General features: G+C 41.4%; 1 protein-coding gene across 4 annotated transcripts in view; it reads right to left on the bottom strand.

The window, feature by feature from the left end:
• LARP4B (La ribonucleoprotein 4B) overlaps positions 1-20,998 on the bottom strand; it is a 120,697-nt gene that overhangs the window by 86,786 nt on the left and 12,913 nt on the right. The gene's annotated exons all lie outside the window — the stretch shown is intronic.

Below are 20,998 nucleotides of genomic sequence, written 5' to 3'. Positions count from 1 at the left end.
TTTATCAACAATGTTAATGCCAGCTTAGCAAAAAAAAAAAAAAAATGGTGGAAATATTCACAAAGACTGCATAAAGATTTTTTAAAAAGACATAAACCTGTAGATAATAAGTTGTAATATATTTATAAAAAATTCACACAACAAACTTCGCAAGTACTTAAAAACAAAAGAAACTAGAAGAAAATATACCAAAAGACTAACAATGTGTTATAAGTTTTTTACTTCATCTCCCACAGTATCAGGTTTTTTTTTTTTTTGAGATGGAGTTTCACTCTTGTTACCCAGGCTGGAGTGCCATGGCACGATCTCGGCTCACCGCAACCTCCGTCTCCTGGGTTCAAGCAATTCTGCCTCAGCCTCCCGAGTAGCTGGGACTACAGGCGCGCGCAACCATGTCCAGCTAAATTTTTTTGTATTTTTAAAGTAGAGACGGGGTTTCACCATGTTGACCAGGATGATCTCGATCTCTTGACCTCGTGATCCACCTGCCTCAGCCTCCCAAAGTGCTGGGATTACAGGTGTGAGCCACCGCGCCCGGCGCAGTATCAGTTTTTTAAATAACATATTATTCTTATTACACATTTTAATAAAACATCCAGCTTGCTGATTCCACCAGTCACTGAGTCCCCTGCCATCTTTCCTACAGAAAGGGCACTGCTGCCCAATGCAGAAGCATCTAAGTCAATTTGCAGTTGTTTTCCAAAATAGATAAATCAAGTGCAATTCAGTGGGCAAATTTTCCTGTTAAACTACACTGCTCAGTCCTGTTCAGTAAGACAATGGTTCTCAACATGTGGTCTAGGCATAGTTCAGAGTCCCAGAAGCCCTTCCAGTGGGGCGACAAAGTCAAACTATTCTCAAAATAATCCAAAGATGTTCTTTGCTTTTTTCACTCTCGTTCTCTCCTGACAAAAGCACAGTGGAGTTTTGGGATAGCATCAAAGAATACTCAATATTCATTTATATAAAATTACTACTAAAATAAAATAAATTACCTATGTGAGGCCAGATTTCCTTCACACACTTCAACCAAAATAACACTCTACTAAAAGATGAAATGCAAAAGCAGGTAAGAATTCAGCCAAGATTCTATTAAGTCAAACATTAAGGTTTTACAAAACATGAAAAAACAATGCCACTCTTCCCACTAAATTATTTTTTGTTGTGGAAAATTACCGCTACCTTTCATAAATAATGTGATCTACCTTGTCTAATGGGTTTGTTATTATTAAAAATGTGTATTTCTAATATTATTGATTATTGATATCTAACAGTAAATATAGATAAAGATAAACCATAGATGGAGACAAATCACATGAACTCAAGCTTTTAGGTGTCTAACCGGTCCTTAGACTAAAATCTTGAGAACCACTCCTGTAATATAAACTCTTAAAACCTAGTGCGATCTCAGCTCACCACAACCTGTACCTCCTGGGTTCAAGCGATTCTCATGCCTCAGCCTCCCTAGCAGCTGGGAATTTTTTATTTATTTTCGTGGAGATAGGGTTTGCCTTTCAAAGTACACTATCAAGAAAGTGAAAAGATAACCCAAAGAACAGGAAAAAACATTTGCAAATCATATATCCAATAAGGGACATATATCTAGAATATATAAACAATTCCTAAAACTCAGTTAACAGTGAGACCAATAACCCAACTTAAAAATTGGCAAATGAGGGCCAGGCACGGTGGCTCACACTTGTAATCCCAGCGTTTTGGGAGGCCAAGGTGGGCAGATTTAAGATCAGAAGTTCAAGACTAGCCTAGCCAACATGGCGAGACCTTCTCTCTACTAAATATACAAAAATTAGCCCAGCATGGTAGTGGGGGCCTGTAATCCCAGCTACTTGGGAAGCTGAGGCAAGAGAATTACTTGCACCCAGGACACAGATACTGCAGTAAGACAAGATCACACCACTGCACTCTAGCCTGAGCAACAGAGCAAGAAAAAGTCTCAAAAAAAAAAAAAAAAAAAAAATTGGTAAATGATCCGAATGAACATTTTCCCAAAGATATACAAAGGCCCAGCAAGCACATGAAAAGATCTTCCACATCATTCGTCATGAGAGAAATACAGATCAAAACACAAAATACCACTTTGAAATGAAATTAAATAAAATGAAGTAAATACAGAAAATTTAAAAAAAATACCACTTTGCATCCACTTGGATGACAATCATAAGACAGGTAATAGCAAGAGTGGCAAGTACATGCAGAAGGTGCAATCTCCACACATGCACTGCTGGTGCAAATGTAAAATAGAGCAGCCGCTATGGGAAGAAGTCTGGCAGTTTCTATATCACACCAAGTTACCAAATAACCCAGTAATTCTACTTCTAGGAATATATCCCAGAGAACTGAAAACACGTATCTGCCCAAAAACCTGTAAGTGAATTTTCAAAGCAACATTATTCATAACAGCCAAAAAGTAGAAACACCCAAACAGTAAACTATTAGGTTAAGAGCCTCCCTTTTGTATGTGTGTCTATCATAACTCATTGGATTTTCAAACAGCAAAGTCTTAATTTCAGACCTTGATAATTTCTAAGAAAATCAAAGAGAGGATTTTCCTAAACAGCATATAATTCTTTTCTTAGTATGAAAGGGTAATGTGGAAACACAAATTATTTGTATCTGAATCAGAAATCTGCAAAGAAAAAGAATTTGGTAAGGATTTGATAAGGATTATTCTAAGTGCTTTCTTTACATGTTAGCAAATAAATTTATATTCTGTTAGTTAGGTTCCATGCCCATTTGGCAGAGCAGGCAACTAAAATCAGAGAGGACTTAAGGTCACAAAGCTAGTAAGTTCAGTGAGTAAATCAATGCACGTAATTTTGCTATTATTCAACTATATACGTTTGGTTATCAATTAAGTACTATAGGCAATTCACTATGATTTCCTTTGTGTAGGTATATGTTCTATGATAACATGATCTCAGAGGATTCCTATAGTTTCCTTAGCTGGTCTTCACTCCTTCCCTTTTACTGTGATATTCACTGCACCAATGTACAGATCTGGCACGTAAAGCATCCTTTTTCTTACAATATGGTACTTAAATATAAGCTACATACTTACCTTTTTATACAAAACACTGATGTGATTCAATGACAGAATAAAACTGGTATTGGATCAATTGTATCACTGATAATGTTAAATATATTGTACCCTACTTGGGGATCTTCAAGTATATTGGTAATTTTTACATTATGGCTTAACCTTAGAATATACATTTCACATGAGAATGCACTATATGAGAGCCAAATACAAAACCTTTCTCCTGAATCTAAAAACATTATTCTGAAATCAGGAACTCCCTACTCGCAATAGATTACTTCCAGTTCCATTTGCCATGTTCTGCACATTCTGTTCCCCTTTCCTGGAACACAGGTATCCCTGGGTTTCATCTTCTTATCTATAGCGCATAGTGATACTGAGAACAGGACTGATACACATATCCTACCAATGGCATATTACAACTTACTTAAGTGATCCTCCTTTTGTTCGTAATATCCAAATACATACAGTTTTACTACAGTATTGTCTAAGTACTCCATTTCTTTATTTGTAAAGTTTGCTAAGTTCTCTTCTAACTCTAATTGTCTGTGATTAGGAGAAATGAGTTAAGGGATGGAGCATGAGCAGAGATAGCACAAGACGCTCCTAGACAGACATGTGTTCCAAGAACTCCAACATAATTAAGGCCATTTTATAAGTATCAGCAAATAATCAACTAGATAAGTAAACAGAGATCATCCCAAATAAGGAAAAAAGGCTGTTAAGAATTGCTGTAATTAAGTACTATATAATCTCCTTAGGAATCAATTAGATAAAGTCAAAATGCCTTACTTTCAATGTCCAAATATAATTTGTAGAAAAGACAGTTTACCATCCAGACTTTGATCCCTTTGAAGCTACATAAATTCATCAGAAAAAAAAAAAAAATCAGCGAAGCTAAATCAAATCATTAAAAGTACAATCATGGCTGGGCAGAGTGGCTCATGCTTACAACCCGATCGCTCCGGGAAGTTGAGGCGGGCATATCATCTGAGGTCAGGAGTCTGGGACCACCCTGGCCAACATGGTAAAACCCCATCTCTAGTAAAAAATACAAAACTTTTTTTTTTTTTTTTTTTTTTTTTTTGAGACAGAGTTTCACTCTTGTTGCCCATGCTGGAGTGCAGTGGCACAATCTCACTATCTCAGCTCACTGCAGTCTCAGCCTTCTGGGTCCAAGTGATCTTCCTGCCTAAGCTCCCCAGATAGCTAGAACTCCAGGTGCACGTCGCAAAGCCTGGCTAAAAAGGAGGATATATTTCTCAATAGAAACATTTGTTGGCCGGGCGCGGTGGCTCACGCCTGTAATCCCAACACTTTGGGAGGCCTAGGTGAGTGGATCACGAGGTCAAGAGATCGAGACCATCCTGGTCAACATGGTGAAACCCCGTCTCTACTAAAAATACAAAAATTAAGGCCGGGCGCGGTGGCTCAAGCCTGTAATCCCAGCACTTTGGGAGGCCGAGGTGGGTGGATCACGAGGTCAAGAGATCAAGACCATCCTGGTCAACATGGTGAAACCCCGTCTCTACTAAAAATACAAAAAAAAAAAATTAGCTGGGCATGGTGGCTCGTGCCTGTAATCCCAGCTACTCAGGAGGCTGAGACAGGAGAATTGCCTGAACCCAGGGGGCGGAGGTTGCGGTGAGCCGAGATCGCGCCATTGCACTCCAGCCTGGGTAACAAGAGCAAAACTCCGTCTCAAAAAAAAAAAAAAAAAAAAAAAAAAATACAAAAATTAGCTGGGCATGGTGGCACCCGCCTGTAGTCCCAGCTACTAGGGAGGCTGAGGCAGGAGAATTGCTTGAACCCAGGAGGCAGAGGTTGCGGTGAGCCGAGATCGCGCCATTGCACTCCAGCCTGGGTAACAAGAGCGAAACTCCGTCTCAAAAAAAAAGAAACATTTGTTATGATTCCCACATGTCCATCTCTAAATACAGAAATACAGAAAATAAAATAGAATAGAAATTACAGTTCCGGCCGGGCGCGGTGGCTCAAGCCTGTAATCCCAGCACTTTGGGAGGCCGAGGCGGGTGGATCACGAGGTCGAGAGTTCGAGACCATCCTGGTCGACATGGTGAATCCCTGTCTCTATTAAAAATACAAAAAATTAGCTGGGCATGGTGGCTCGTGCCTGTAATCCCAGCTACTCAGGAGGCTGAGGCAGGAGAATTGCCTGAACCCAGGAGGCAGAGGTTGCGGTGAGCCGAGATTGCGCCATTGCACTCCAGCCTGGGTAACAAGAACGAAACTCCGTCTCAAAAAAAAAAAAAAAAGGAAATTACAGTTCCTCATTCATCTGCCCTGTGCTGTTGGTTGGATGGTATGGTTTATCTCACAGCTGCCAGCACCACTCTATAATTTTTAAAATGCACATTCTTTTTTTTTTTTTTTTTTTTGAGACGGAGTTTCGCTCTTGTTACCCAGGCTGGAGTGCAATGGCGCGATCTCGGCTCACCGCAACCTCCGCCTCCTGGGTTCAAGCAATTCTCCTGCCTCAGCCTCCTGAGTAGCTGGGATTACAGGCACACGCCACCATGCCCAGCTAATTTTTTGTATTTTTAGTAGAGACGGGGTTTCACCATGTTGACCAGGATGGTCTCGATCTCTCGACCTCGTGATCCACCCGCCTCGGCCTCCCAAAGTGCTAGGATTATAGGCTTGAGCCACCGCGCCCGGCCTAAAATGCACATTCTTAACTTACAACAGAATAATTCAAGAGTACCTTAAGGCAGATTATGTACCTTATATAGATTATATACTCAAGTGAATCTGTATGCTTGAATAGTGAGGACATTTACAAAACAACAGACTGCTGTTTCCAACAAAGCTGTGATTTTAGGCTTTTGTTTTTTCAAGAATCAGTATCTCTATATAGTCCATTCTTTTCATTTCATGTTCTTATAGTAAATGTGTCACTCAAAAATACTGATGGATAAAAGAAATGAGTCTAATCTCAGAGTAGCTGTTTAATTACACTTTTAAACTGGCACTCAGCACTGTAAACATACAAGAGTTAAATACAAACTGATGACACTAAAATTTTTAATTTGATTTTTAAAACAAATCACTAAAGAAGTTCCTAAGTGGCAAAAACATACTAAACACATGAATACAAAACACATCTCAGTTGGTACAAAAAAAAAAAAATTATTTGTATTGGGGGATGTGAGATTGTGAAATATATATTTGGTCTTCCTCCCATTTCATAGCATACAATTCCTAAATTCCTCGGAATCTCCAAAGTAATAAACATCTTTCTGTACACTAATGAGATGACAGGCTAGTAGTCCTAAGGTAGCTTCAGGATGGGGACTAGTCACACCATGAAGACCAAGGCACAATTAGACAGTTGGGACTTGCAGCCCACTCCCAACCTCCAAGTAGGGGTAAGTGGCAGAAGGTTACATCGATCACCAATGGCCAATGATTTACATGTCTATGTAATGGAGTTTCCATAAAAACTCAAAAGGAATGGGTTTAGGGAGCTTCAAGATAGCTGAACACAAGGAAGTTCCTAAAGAGTAGCAGCCCGGCCGGGCGCGGTGGCTCAAACTTGTAATCCCAGCACTTTGGGAGGCCAAGGCGGGTGGATCACGAGGTCGAGAGATCAAGACCATCCTGGTCAACATGGTGAAACCCCGTCTCTACTAAAAATACAAAAAATTAGCTGGGCATGGTGGCACGTGCCTGTAATCCCAGCTACTCAGGAGGCTGAGGCAGGAGAATTGCCTGAACCCAGGAGGCGGAGGTTGTGGTGAGCCGAGATCGCACCATTGCACTCCAGCCTGGGTAACAAGAGCGAAACTCCGTCTCAAAAAAAAAAAAGAGTAGCAGCCCAAAGAGGGCATGGGAACTCCTTGCCCTTCCCCCACACCTTGCCCTACGCATTTCGTCATCTGCTCCTTTGTAATATCCTTCAAATAAACCAGGAAACGTGTTTTCCTTACTTCTGTGAGCCGCTCAAACGAAGTAATGGAACCCAAAGAGGGGGCGGCCATGGAGATTCTGATGTATAGCTGATCACTTAGAAGCATGAGTAAACCACTTGTGGCGTGGGAGTGGCATCAGAAGGGGCAACTTGTAGGACTGAGCCCTCAACCTGTGGGACCTGACACTACCTCCAGGTAGGGCTGAGATTGAGGGGAGTATGCCCCACTGGTGTCTGCTGTAGAAAATGATTAGTTGCTCATGGGGAGAAATCCCTGAACACTTCTTGGTGACTAGCGGTCCGTTGTGATGTGAGAGCAGAGAAAAAACTGTTTTTCCTCAGGAGGGAAAGATCAAAAAATTATTTTCGAAATCTACTGAAAGCTACGCTATAGACTAAAATCTTCAAATATAAATTCAGAAGTTCCAGGACTCCTCCAAGTCCATCTACAAACAAGACACGGAAACGTCAGGAACGCCGGATGCAATAAGGGTGGCCTCCCATGCCAGGTGGTGATGGTGCCAACCCACCTCTCCTCCAAAAGCACAATGCCTGGCATACAGCACGTGTTACAACACCTACTCACAGGTACTACCAGAGCCAAATGGCAGGCATGAAAGCTATGAAATTCCAGGTTGCTAAGATAGTCAAAGTCACTGATTCGAAGCACAGAATCTTCAAATATTAGGCATTACACCTGCAGACAATAATTGTTTCCCAGACAACAGAGCAAACTGTTAAACATTAAAATAAAATGAATGTCCCCTTACAAAAGTGATACTACTTTTTTAAAAACAGGCTGAGCATGTACTGGCTCATGCTTGTAGTCCCAGCACTCTGGGAAACTGAGGTGTATGCAGGCATTGTGCCATCTGCCTCAGGTGTCCCCGGAAGGAGGAGAGGTGGGATGGCGCCATCACTACCTGGCAAGGGAGGCCCCCCATATTGCATCCTGCATTCCTGACGTTTCCGTTTCTTGTTTGTAGATGGACTTGTAGTAGTCCTGGAACTTCTGAATTTATATTTGAAGATTTTATTCTACATCATAGCTTTCAGTAGATGTAGAACTTCTCATCTGAGGTCAGGAGTTCAAGACTAGCCTGGACAATATGGTGAAACCCCGCCTCTATTAAAAGTACAAAAATTAGCCAGACGTGGTGGCTGGTGCCTGTAACACCAGCTACTTGAGAGGCTGAGGCTGGAGAATTGCTTGAACCCGGTAGGTGGAGGTTACAGTGAGCTGAGATCACACCACTGCACTCCAGCCTGGGCAACAAGAACAAAACTCCATCTCAAAAAAAAAAAGAAAAAAGGGGAAAAAAAGAATTTAAATTCCAAGATTAAGAACTTTTTAAAATCTTACTTTGGTTTACTATTCCAAATGATAAGTTATCTGAGACATAACAGTATCATCTCCATTCTATAAACAAACTGAATTACAACTATAGGCCAGTTATGGTTACATACCTACTTCAATAGACAATGTGAAAAGAAAAATAACTGAGAGCAGTTGAGCTACATGAGGTATGCAGGCCCAGAGAGACATGAGTGTGGGACTTCTGTCATGCCTCTGCCCCAGATCCATGCTGGACTAATTGTTTAACGTCACTGTGCTCTCGACTGGCTGCCTTACCATTTTCTTCATGTTCCTGAAATAGGTAACAAACAACGTACAGCCAATCAACAGCCTATGTTATTCTGATGTAAATTTTTTGTAAACAACTCAGGAACTGCCTTTTCTTCCTTTAAAAATCTACTCGCAACTTCTGCTAATGGAGTGTATACTTAGAGCAACCTGAATCCACACACCTGGGCTGCAATCCTCAGGCTTGGCCCAAATCAGCTTTCTACTTATATGAACTCTGCCTCAGCTTCTTCCTTTTAGAGTAACATATGTGATGTAAGACAGCAGGATTCAGAATGTCTCCCCTCAATCACTTGGTTTTTCTGAGAACAGCACTGGGAGCCAGTGTGAAACTCCGTCTTCATAGGTCTCATGTGGTGTTGTATGTGAGGTCTCCCAAAACTGGAACTCCCAATTTTGGCTGAATGTCTAGGCTGCACTTGAACTGTTTTTCAAACTCCCTCTTTCATTTAAGGGTGAGGGCTTTGCTGTTTTTGGACAAGAGATTTGGGTAAAAAATTCCACAGACAACTGCCTTCTTTCTGCCATTGCTTCAGGGCCAGGATTTTGAGCCAAGCTTTTTCCACCTCTGTCTCACAGCAGAGGTTTGGGATGAAGGACTGGCAGTTAGATACTTACTGGTGGTTATGTTTTACATAGCATGCTTTTAAGACTGCAGCTGTTTTCCATCGTTTGAAAATCTTGACTTAGCCTTTCATTTGTGACCAATTCCTGTTAGTTCCCAACTGAAAAGTGCTGTCTTTTTGGTCCTCCAGACGGGTATGAGGGTCTGGTCCCCTGCACCTTGCTTGAGCAATTTCCTGCCATCTGCCAGTTAAGGACAATTCAAGATACATCACACTTAAACCCTAAACACATTCCCAGCCTTTGTCACTTTTCAAAAGTTACAAAATTATAAAAAATCAAGACTTTACAATTTGAGCACTCTTTGCAGAAACATCAGCTGGATTTATGTGCACTTATGAGGCACTCTCTTATAGATACCTAGAAAGTGGACCCACCTAACACAGGTCAGTTGTAAGCAGCAGTAGCCAAAATGAGGATCCTCTGAAGTGTCTAAAATCATTTGCATACCTAATTGGGAAACTAAATGGGAGATGGACTTTATGTTTGTGCTCAAATCTGACAGTAAGATGTGAAAAGATTCTTTTTCAGAGTTCTATGTTCAGAAGTATAAAAACCTGATATTTTGGCTATTGTTTTTTTCGGAAGAAGAAAAGCCTTTCTGCTTTTTCCTCTTCTGGATCCTGTTTCTGGGAATTTTTTTCAGTCAACTGAAACTCTTCTTAAAATGTGATTGATCTCTATTTGCTCTCTATCTTGTTGGCATGATTTTTGCTGAGGAAAATACAAAACCTCATTAGCGCCTTTCAGAAAGCTTTGTATCTCCCCAAAATGGCTCCTCTAAGACTTGTTCTGTTTCTTTCCACTTCTATTCCTTCTTCCTTTTGCCATATTTGATACATGAAGAAATCTAGAAGGGACTTCTAATGATTCTGAGACCCCCCTTAGGAACACAGAAAGAGGCAACACTCACTCCCTTTTGAGGCAGGAGGAGGGGTCTTCTGTTTTCCTTGCCAAGTCTGAAGAGCTGTGAGTAGTTTCCTCTCAGGTCTAAAGCACTCTGTCCCCTTTTGCATTGCACTGTCCAATTTCATTGGTTTTGGCAGGCTTTAGGGATTACTTTATGGGAGAGAACCTGACTTTTTGTGTGTGAGACGGTGGACAGCTCACTAGTGAAAGCTGCAGTTTGGGAAGTGGCTGACAGTGAATGGGTGTTATTGCAGGATGTCTACTGTTTCTTTATACATTTAGATAAATGCAGGTTTTTTTTGTTTTTTGTTTGTTTGTTTGTTTTTTGAGACGGAGTTTCGCTCTTGTTACCCAGGCTGGAGTGCAATGGCGCGATCTCGGCTCACCGCAACCTCCGCCTCCTGGGTTCAGGCAATTCTCCTGCCTCAGCCTCCTGAGTAGCTGGGATTACAGGCACGCACCACCATGCCCAGCTGATTTTTTTGTATTTTTAGTAGAGACGGGGTTTCACCATGTTGACCAGGATGGTCTCGATCTCTCGACCTCGTGATCCACCCGCCTCGGCCTCCCAAAGTGCTGGGATTACAAGCTTGAGCCACCGCGCCCGGCCTAGATAAATGCAGTTTTAACACCTGGCAGCTATAAGAGTGCTCACCTGCTTCAAGTAATGGAGGGGTAATATAAAAAATTAAAATTTAAATTAAAAAAAAAAAGTGCTCACCACCAAATGATAAGATTCCCATTCACGTGGGATGGGCTGGTCAGAGTGGGCTGACTGGTCTCTCGTCAGCCTTGAGGTAACATCCCTGCAGTAAGGGGCACCGTGGAAGCTCTGCGTGGCGGGTGTAACAGCGTTTCCCTCCTTTGTGGGGGACACAAGATTCAGTGTATTAATAAAAGTAGAGGCCGGGCGCGGTGGCTCAAGCCTGTAATCCCAGCACTTTGGGAGGCCGAGGCGGGTGGATCACGAGGTCGAGAGATCGAGACCATCCTGGTCAATGTGATGAAACCCCGTCTCTACTAAAAATACAAAAAATCAGCTGGGCATGGTGGTGCGTGCCTGTAATCCCAGCTACTCAGGAGGCTGAGGCAGGAGAATTGCCTGAACCCAGGAGGTGGAGGTTGCGTTGAGCCAAGATCGCGCCATTGCACTCCAGCCTGGATAACAAGAGCAAAACTCCGTCTCAAAAAAAAAAAAAGTAGAGTCCCTGATTTTTAAAGATCTAGATCAGGAGTGTCCAATCTTTGGCTTCCCTGGGCCACATTGGAAGAAGAATTACCTTGGACCACTGATAAAATACACTAACACTAACAACAACTGATGAGATGCTTAAAAAAAAAAAAGAGGAAAAAAAAAACGGAAAAGAAAGAAATCACCAAAAAAAAACAAAAAAACAACTCTCATATCTCACGTAAGAAAATGTTTTAAGAATATTTGGCCGGGCGCGGTGGCTCAAGCCTGTAATCCCAGCACTTTGGGAGGCCGAGGCGGGTGGATCACGAGGTCGAAAGATCGAGACCATCCTGGTCAACATGGTGAAACCCCGTCTCTACTAAAAATACAGAAAACTAGCTGGGCATGGTGGTGCATGCCTGTAATCCCAGCTACTTAGGAGGCTGAGGCAGGAGAATTGCCTGAGCCCAGGAGGCGGAGGTTGCGGTGAGCCGAGATCGCGCCATTGCACTCCAGCCTGGGTAACAAGAGCGAAACTCCGTCTCAAAAAAAAAAGAATATTTACCAACTCGTGTTGGGCCACATTCAAAGCCCTCCTAGGCTGAGGGTAGGACAAGCTTGATCTAGATGCTCTGTCTTTCTTCTGTTCCTGTTTCAAATTTAAATATTAGGCCCCTGGAAACTGCAAATGCTTTCTTTTTCCACTCATTAAAGTCAGTTATCTAATCAGGAAGCAACGTAGGTTGGAAGACCACCTGCCTAACCAGACCGCTCCACAGTATACCACTTTCTATGACCAAGCGCACTGCCTCACGTCTGTAATCTTAGCACTTTCGGAGGCTGAGGTGGGCAGATTCCTTCAGCTTGAGAGGTCAAGACCAGCCTGGGCAACATGGAGAAACCTCCACTCAACAACAACAAAAAAACTTAAAAAAAAAAAAAAATTAGCGGGGCATTGTGGTGCACGCCTGTGGTCCCAGCGACTACGGAGGCAAAAATGGAAGGATTACTTGAGCCTGGGAGGGAGAGGTTGCAGAGGTCACACCACTGCACTCCAACCTGGCTGAGTGTGAGACGCCCTCAAAAACAAAAACACAAAATATAACTTTCAGACATTTAGCTAACTATCCTGAACATCTTTATAAAAATTTACATGTGTAGAGGAAAGGTCCCTTTGTAAGAGCATCTCCCTCCCTGCACTCAAGCCACTATAAACTTCTACAATGGGAAAAACACTGCCTCAAAGTTTATAGAACCAAACTTATATTTGTTTAATGCTTTCCCTGGCAATTCCTAACTATCCCTTTTTGATTCAACAAGTAATCGTGGCCGGGCGCGGTGGCTCAAGCCTGTAATCCCAGCACTTTGGGAGGCCGAGGCGGGTGGATCACGAGGTTGAGAGATCGAGACCATCCCGGTCAACATAGTGAAACCCCGTCTCTACTAAAAATACAAAAAATTAGCTGGGCATGGTGGCGCGTGCCTGTAATCCCAGATACTCAGGAGGCTGAGGCAGGAGAATTGCCTGAACCCAGGAGGCGGAGGTTGCGGTGAGCCGAGATGGCGCCATTGCACTCCAGCCTGGGTAACAAGAGCAAAAACTCCGTCTCAAAAAAAAAAAAAAAAAAAAAAAGTAATCGTATTTAGATCTAAGTTCTGTGCCTTTGGGATGCAAGTTTTCACCTGAGTTTCATGTCTTTGGAAGTGAAAATTTAGGGTTGCCTAGCAACCTAAATTGTTTAGAGCCATGGAACAGATAATCAAGAGACTGACAGTCTAAATGGGGGGGGGGGGGATTATTTTAACATTAGCAAATGAAAAATCTTATTTAAAAAACTTTAAGATCTGCTCTGTGAGTGTATCTACATGTCTTTACTTTTATGTATCATGCTTATGTAATATTTCACTACCAAAATATATGAAAGAGCTATAATTAACTGACTTAAAGAAAAAAGTGCTTAAATCAAATATTTTATCAAATAGAAACTCAAATGTCTTTTAGTTTATGACTTGGGTAAAGCTTTGGTAAATAAAGACTAGTTTGTCGGTTTAATGAAAGCAGCTGTCTTCTCATCAACAAATATTCATTTAACTCTAGCGTTTCAAAGGCTCTAGAAACGGTAAACAAAGAAATAACTATGCCGGGTAGCTTTGTTTAATGAACTATTCAAGTATAACTGTTAAGAATGAATAAATTAGGGCCAGGTACAGTGGCTCACACCTGTAATCCCAGCACTTTGGGAGGCCAAGGCATGCTGATCACTTGAGGTCAGGAGTTTGAGACCAGCCTGGCCAATACAGTGAAACCCCTCTCCACTGAAAATACAAAAATTAATTGGGCATGATAGCATGCATGTAGTCCCAGCTACTAAGGAGGCTGAGGTGGGAGGACAGCTTGAACCCAGGAGGCAGACATTGCAGTGAGCCAAGATGCCACTGCACACCAGCCTGAGCAAGAGTGAGGCTGCATCTCAAAAGCAAAAAAGAAAAAAAAAAAAGAATGAATAAATTACATTAATGTAAATGAGATATTTATAAACAAACTTTTCATAGTTTCACAAATGCTTTTCAAAAATTTAATCTTAAAGTCATGTTAATTAATAGATAATCATAAAATATGTCATTTATATGGTACAGGAGAAAAGTTAAATATATTTAGGTCTGTTAACAAACGAAAATAGAGGAAACATTGCCAGGCGAGGTGGCTCACACCTGTAATCCCAGCACTTTGGGAGGCCGAGGTGGGCAGTCACCTGAGTGAGGTTCAGAGATCGAGACCAGACTGATCAATATGGTGAAACCCTGTCTCTAAAAAAAAAAAAAAAAAAAAAAAAAAAAAATTAAAAATTAAAATTAAAAAATTGAGGAAAGGCCAGGCGCGGTGGCTCAAGCCTGTAATCCCAGCACTTTGGGAGGCCGAGGCGGGTGGAACACGAGGTCAAGAGATCAAGACCACCCTGGTCAGCAAGGTGAAACCCTGTCTCTACTAAAAATACAAAAAGTTAGCTGGGCATGGTGGTGCGTGCCTGTAATCCCAGCTACTCAGGAGGCTGAGACAGGAGAATTGCCTGAACCCAGGAGGCGGAGGTTGCGGTGAGCCGAGATCGCGCCATTGCACTCCAGCCTAGGTAACAAGAGCGAAACTCCGTCTCAAAAAAAAAAAAAAAAGAGGAAAAATTAAGAAATTGTTTTCGTCTGGAATAAAACAGTTCAAAGTTACTTCCTCGGTTTTTCACTAAAAATTAGAGTTACTAAGAGTTAAAACTTAGTTATTATATGTAATTGAAACTATTAGGTATAAGAAACAATGTTATATACAGAGCATATTTTAAAAGATGTCAGGAAAATTGAAAAGAGAAAGTAATTGTTTTTGCCTTTTACATGATAGATCTTTATGTGGTAAAAATGATAAGGGGGAAGGGAAAGTAAGTTTTTCTCTTAAGGCAAAATGTCAATATAAAAAAGAAAGGTATAGGTCAAAACCAAAGGCTTAGCAAGTTGTAGAACATTTGTGGAAGATTAATCTTGTGGAAAAAATGTTGTGTGTAATCAAGTTGGCTAAATTAGAAGAGAATTATTTAGTTTTGCTAAAATTGAACATTAATATACAATGCACACTAATGCAGGGCCAGAGTCTGGGCCCCAAGCATTGATCTGCTCTTTAATAAAAAATTTTAAGTAGTTGTAAGAAGTTTAGGGAAATTTTATCTTGCATGGACCAAGCTGACTGAGATGTGACAGACAGTTTTATTAAAAACAGCTTTATACTTAGGAGGCTGAGGTGGAAAGATCACTTGAGCCCAGGAGCTTGAGGCTGCAGCAAGCTATGATCACGCCAATACACTCCAGCCTGGGTGACAGAGCAGACCCCATCTCCAACAACAACAAAAAAGGCTCTAGCACTGATAACACAGGATGAAATGGTAAAATTTATTTTTCTCTTTTGAACAAGATGTTCATCTAATATTAACGAGGATAACAAAACACTTTTGTTCACTTTTTGAATAAGCTGCAAAATGTTGGTCTCATGCTGTCTTTGTTAGGTCTTTTGACTGTTTAGAAAACTGAGTATCAAAGAGTAAAGGTTTTCATTTTTTGAAATCTTTCAATTATCTAGCTAATAAATGACTTTCATTTTATAGTGGCCTGTAATCCTATTTTGAGCAAGTGTTTTAAACCTTTAATATCTGACATATTTTCCAAAATCAACTTTCAAATTCTAAAATTAAGTCTTTTCTAAAAGAAACCCCCTGGAAGTCCAAGAGACCTATTAGGCTTAATTGGCATGTTAAAATCACATGTGAAGCTTTGTCAGATAAGAAACAGTGTTTAACTTTGGGTTATATTTGTATGAATTTTTTCTTTTTTTTTTTTTTTTTTTTTGAGACAGAGTTTCGCTCTTGTTACTCAGGCTGGAGTGCAATGGCGCGATCTCGGCTCACCGCAACCTCCGCCTCCTGGGTTCAGGCAATTCTGCCTCAGCCTCCTGAGTAGCTGGGATTACAGGCACGCGCCACCATGCCCAGCTAATTTTTTGTATTTTTAGTAGAGACGGGGTTTCACCATGTTGGCCAGGATGGTCTCGATCTCTTGACCTCATGATCCACCCACCTCGGACTCCCAAAGTGCTGGGATGACAAGCTTGAGCCACCGCACCCGGCCCTGTATGAATGTTATTAATGTGTGTTCTAAAATTACAAGCGATTTCTGAAATCCTGGTATGTCTTCCTCTGTCAGACATAATTACAGTTATTATGTTAAATTGTTGCGTGCCACAAAAATAACCAAATTTCCTTGTAAATTGTGTCTTTAACTGTAGCTACTCTAAGTCTTTTGGCATTAACAATTATTGTTCTACTTTAACTCTTCTGAAATAGTAGTTTACAATTGGCTACAGTTGAAAGTTTGCTTTTCCTTCAAGGAAATTCAGGGGAAAAAAAATTTTTTTTTTAAAGAGAAAGTCTCGCCCTATTGTGGAGACTTGAGTGCAGTGGCACCTTCTAGCTCACCACAGCCTCAAACTCCTCGGCTTAAGTGATCCTCCCACCTCAGTCTCCAGAGTAGCTAAAACGATAAGCAGGCACCACCACAACTGGCTAATTTTTCCATTTTTTGTAGAGATAGGAGTCTTGCTGTCTTGGCCAGGTTGGTCTTGAACTCATGGCCTCAAGCGATCCTTTCTTCTTGGCCTCCTAAAGTGCTAAGATTACAACCATGAGCCACTGCTCTTGGTGGTAAATACTAAGTATTCCTGAATACAAGTTTCTGATAATTTTGGAGATCGTATCATTGGACTTAGTAAAAAAAAACCTTTCAGGCCGAGCACAGTGGCTCAAGCCTGTAATCCCAGCACTTTGGGAGGCCGAGGTGGGTGGATCACGAGGTCAAAAGATCGAAACCATCCTGGTCAACATGGTGAAACCCTGTCTCTACTAAAAATACAAAAAATAGCTGGGCATGGTGGCGCGTGCCTGTAATCCCAGATACTCAGGAGGCTGAGGCAGGGGAATTGCCTGAACCCAGGAAGCGGAGGTTGCGGTGAGCCGAGATCACGCCATTGCACTCCACCCTGGGTAACAAGAGTGAAACTCTGTCTCAAAAAAAAAAAAAAAAAAAAAAGAAGGCCGGGTGCAATGGCTCAAGCCTGTAATCCCAGCACTTTGGGAGGCTGAGGCGGGTGGATCACGAGGTCAAGAGATCGAGACCATCCTGGTCAACACAGTGAAACCCCGTCTCTACTAAAAATACAAAAAATTAGCTGGGCATGGTGGCGCATGCCTGTAATCCCAGCTACTCAGGAGGCTGAGGCAGGAGAATTGCCTGAACCCAGGAGGCAGAGCTTGCAGTGAGCCAAGATCGCGCCACTGCACTCTAGCCTGGGTAACAAATGCAAAACTCCGTCTCAAAAAAAAAAAATGTCTTTCAGAACTCTAGTAAATTTCTGTGTTCATGAAGATTGCTAACTGTACATCAAGCAGAACAAAACTTAATTACATGGGACTGAAATTACAGAAGACTGAAATGATTTTTATGACTTTTCGTTTGAAACATTGCTGATTCTTTTCATGTTTTGTTTTCTGGAGTCAAGAAAAAGCTTTTTATAGCTTAGAGAAAATGGGTAAAATAAACCTTTATGGGCAAAACAGAAACATTTGCCTCTCTACCTGATTTCTCCAAAATGTGTAAACTATTCATGAATATTCTTATTTTATGACAGTCTAATTATATGCATAAGTTCAATAAGAATCTGTTCATTTTAACAGGACACAATTGAAGATGCTGATTATTCTACCAACACTCTTGACTGGAATGGTGTATTTTAAGGTATGACCAGACGGATTTAAAGAACTGAAGTTGACTATGTAGAGCCAATAAAAAGCCAGTCGTAAAGACTGGCCTGGTAACTTGTTTACATAGCTCCTGTAGGTTCCTGATGTGTAACAAGTAAAAGAATTTTACTTTTTGACATGCCCAGGAACCTCAAGATATTTTGGAACCTCAAGAAAGGAATTCACCCAATACATGTAAATATTACCTGCACAGACCTTGGCTTGGCTTCCCAGCCTTGAGGCTTTATAGTTCAATCCAAAATTTCTTATGAAAGTTCCAGCAAAGAACAACTTAACCTATATTGCTAATCATTACTATTGTTGTATTTTATGCAAATAATCAGCCCAAGTATAATATTAAAACTTACTTTGTAAGTAAGCTGGTCCTCCTAAGATTTTTATCTTTGGCAAAAATGGGGACTGGAGAGAGAAAAAAGTATGCTTCATAAGAAAACTATAGTACCCACGTTATCAGATTCCAGACTTGGCCATTGTTTTATGAGTTTTTATTGTTTTCCCACGATTTAGACTGAATTCGCAATCCAATAGGTTTTTAACTATGGAACTTCTTGTTTTACCTCTAAGAAAACCAAAATCATGAAATTTGAAGACTACAGATGATTTAATAAGCAATGACAGTTTCATAAAGCAGTGACTTGGGCTGGGCACGGTGGCTCAAGCCTGTAATCCCAGCACTTTGGGAGGCCGAGGCGGGTGGATCACGAGGTCAAGAGATCGAGACCATCCTGGTCAACATGGTGAAACCCCGTCTCTACTAAAAATACAAAAAATTAGCTGGGCATGGTGGCGTGTGCCTGTAATCCCAGCTACTCAGGAGGCTGAGGTAGGAGAATCACTTGAACCCAGGATGGGGAGGTTGTAGTGAGCCAAGATTGAGACACTGCCCTCCAGCCTGGGTGACAGAGTAAAACTCCGTCTCAAAAAAAAAAAAGAAAAAAAAATCAGTGACTTGACTGAGGACTATCTGAAAATGAGCCTTCCCCAGCACAGTCACACACCATTCCACCATAAAAATCCAGCTGTAACTGCCACTGATCAAGACGTACACACATTCAGAGCACCTTGAATCTACACTCCTGGGCCACGGTCGTCAAGCTTGACCCAAATAAACTCTCTATTCAGCTTCTTCATTTTAGGTCAACACTAACATCACAAAAAATGTTTCAGACAAGCCAGGCATGATGGTGCATGCCTGTAAAGCCAGTGCTTTTGGAGGCCAAGGCAAGAGGACTGCTTGAGCCCAGGAGTTCGAGACAAACCTGGGCAACAAGACGAAAACCGATCTCTACAAAAAAAATACAAAACCTAGCCAGGTGTGGTGGCACGTGCCTGTAGTCCCAGCTACTCAGGAGGCTGAGGTGGGAGGATCACTTGAGCCTGGGAGGTCAAGGCCCCAATAAGCCAAGATCACGCCACTGCACTCCAGCCTGGGCAAGAGTGATACCCTGTCTAGAAAACAAAAACAAAAAAAGTTTCAGGCAAGCTATCAGAATCAGCCATTGAAAATTCCAATCAGTTCCAATGATTCTGTATTACTGTTCAGAAAGGTAGATAACTTTTCTCAATCCTGAAGTATAGGATAACTTTGGCTTCAAATATAACCACCATAAAAATTACTATTAATACTTTAATAGTAATTAGTAGGCCGGGCGCGGTGGCTCAAGCCTGTAATCCCAGCACTTTGGGAGGCCGAGGAGGGTGGATCACGAGGTCAAGAGATCGAGACAATCCTGGTCAACATGGTGAAACCCCGTCTCTACTAAAAATACAAAAAATTAGCTGGGCGTGGTGGCACGTGCCTGTAATCCCAGCTACTCAGGAGGCTGAGGCAGGAGAATTGCCTAAACCCAGGAGGCGGAGGTTGCAGTGAGCCGAGATCGCGCCATTGCACTCCAGCCTGGGTAACAAGAGCAAAACTCCATCTCAAAAAAAACAAAAAATGTATAGTCTAATAACTACTTTAATAAATCGACCTCAAAAAATTGAAACACTTATTTAAATTCTCTCACATAAAGTTAATGCTTTCACCGATTTATTTTGATATAACCACAGTGGAGGATACGCCTTCATAGTGACCACAGTAAGCTCTAAAATTACAGCGCAAAGGGATGCTGGACTTAGAATGGAAACCCATTACAGTCCTAGCTCTGTCACCAACTAGCCAGCCGTATCTCTAATTTTACCTCACGGGCTTCAGTTTCAGAGTCTTTAGAGATCTAAAATCCTAATACTGCAACTGCAATATTCCACTGCTTTTCTGACAATTATTTTCAGAAACTAGTTGCCAAATCTCAGTTGACAAAATAATGGAGAACAAAACTCAAAGTCTTAGAATATAAACGTCGTACTTCAAAAGTACTACTTAATTCATACCTAATACTGTATGAATTAAGAAAATCAGTCCAGGTACAGTGGCTCAGACCTGTAATCCCAGCGCCTTGGGAGGTCGAGCGAGGCAGGTGGATCACTTGAGGCCAGGAGTTCGAGACCAGCCTGGCCAACATGGAGAAATCCTGTCTCTACTAAAAATACAAAAATTAGCTGGGTGTGGTAGTATGCCTGTAGTCCCAGCTACCCTGGAGGTTGAAGCACAAGAATCACTTGAACCCAGGAGGCAGAGGTTGCAGTAAGCCAAGATCCAGCCACTGCACTTCAGCCTGGGTGACAGAGTGAGACTCCTGTGTCCAGGGGAAAAGAAAAAAAAAAGAAGAAGAAGAATTAAAGGTTCCTCCAGTCTTGTAATTCCAGACTGATAACAATGGCCCTGATACATATATATTAAAAAAAAAAAATACTCCATGCAACTGGGTTAAGGCTGATTAAATGTTATGTTCACTATTTTGTAAATATATGCTTTTACAATAAATTTACCTAACCACACCTCCCAAGATCAAACTGAAAACTGGAAGTTAATGATCGAGCATTTATTTGCCTTGATCATATAATTATCTAATACAATTTGTGGCCATATAATGACTGTGGGAAAACATCTGATCTACAGCTATTTATGTTGAGCTGTAACTTCATGTGATTTCATGAAAAACCTATTCTCAATAACAGATTAAAACTACCACTTGTTTCTTTCCCTTAAGGTTGGCAGGGGGTTGGGGGGACTACCACAGTGACAAACACACTTCCAACATTCTGAACTTAGAGGAAACAGGATACCGAGAAGAGTCTGTGTGGCCTTGCCTGAAAGATACTAAAACTTGTGGTCACTCAGAATCCCAAGGCACACTGCCAAAGTTTACTCTTAACTGGAATTTTGCCAGGTCATGGAGATTTTTAAGTGCCTGAATGCTTCTAC

This window comes from Saimiri boliviensis, chromosome 8 (genome assembly GCF_048565385.1).
Source record: "Saimiri boliviensis isolate mSaiBol1 chromosome 8, mSaiBol1.pri, whole genome shotgun sequence".
NCBI lineage: Eukaryota > Metazoa > Chordata > Mammalia > Primates > Cebidae > Saimiri > Saimiri boliviensis.
Note: the sequence above shows the minus strand (reverse complement) of the source record. Positions and strands in the feature narration are given on the sequence as shown.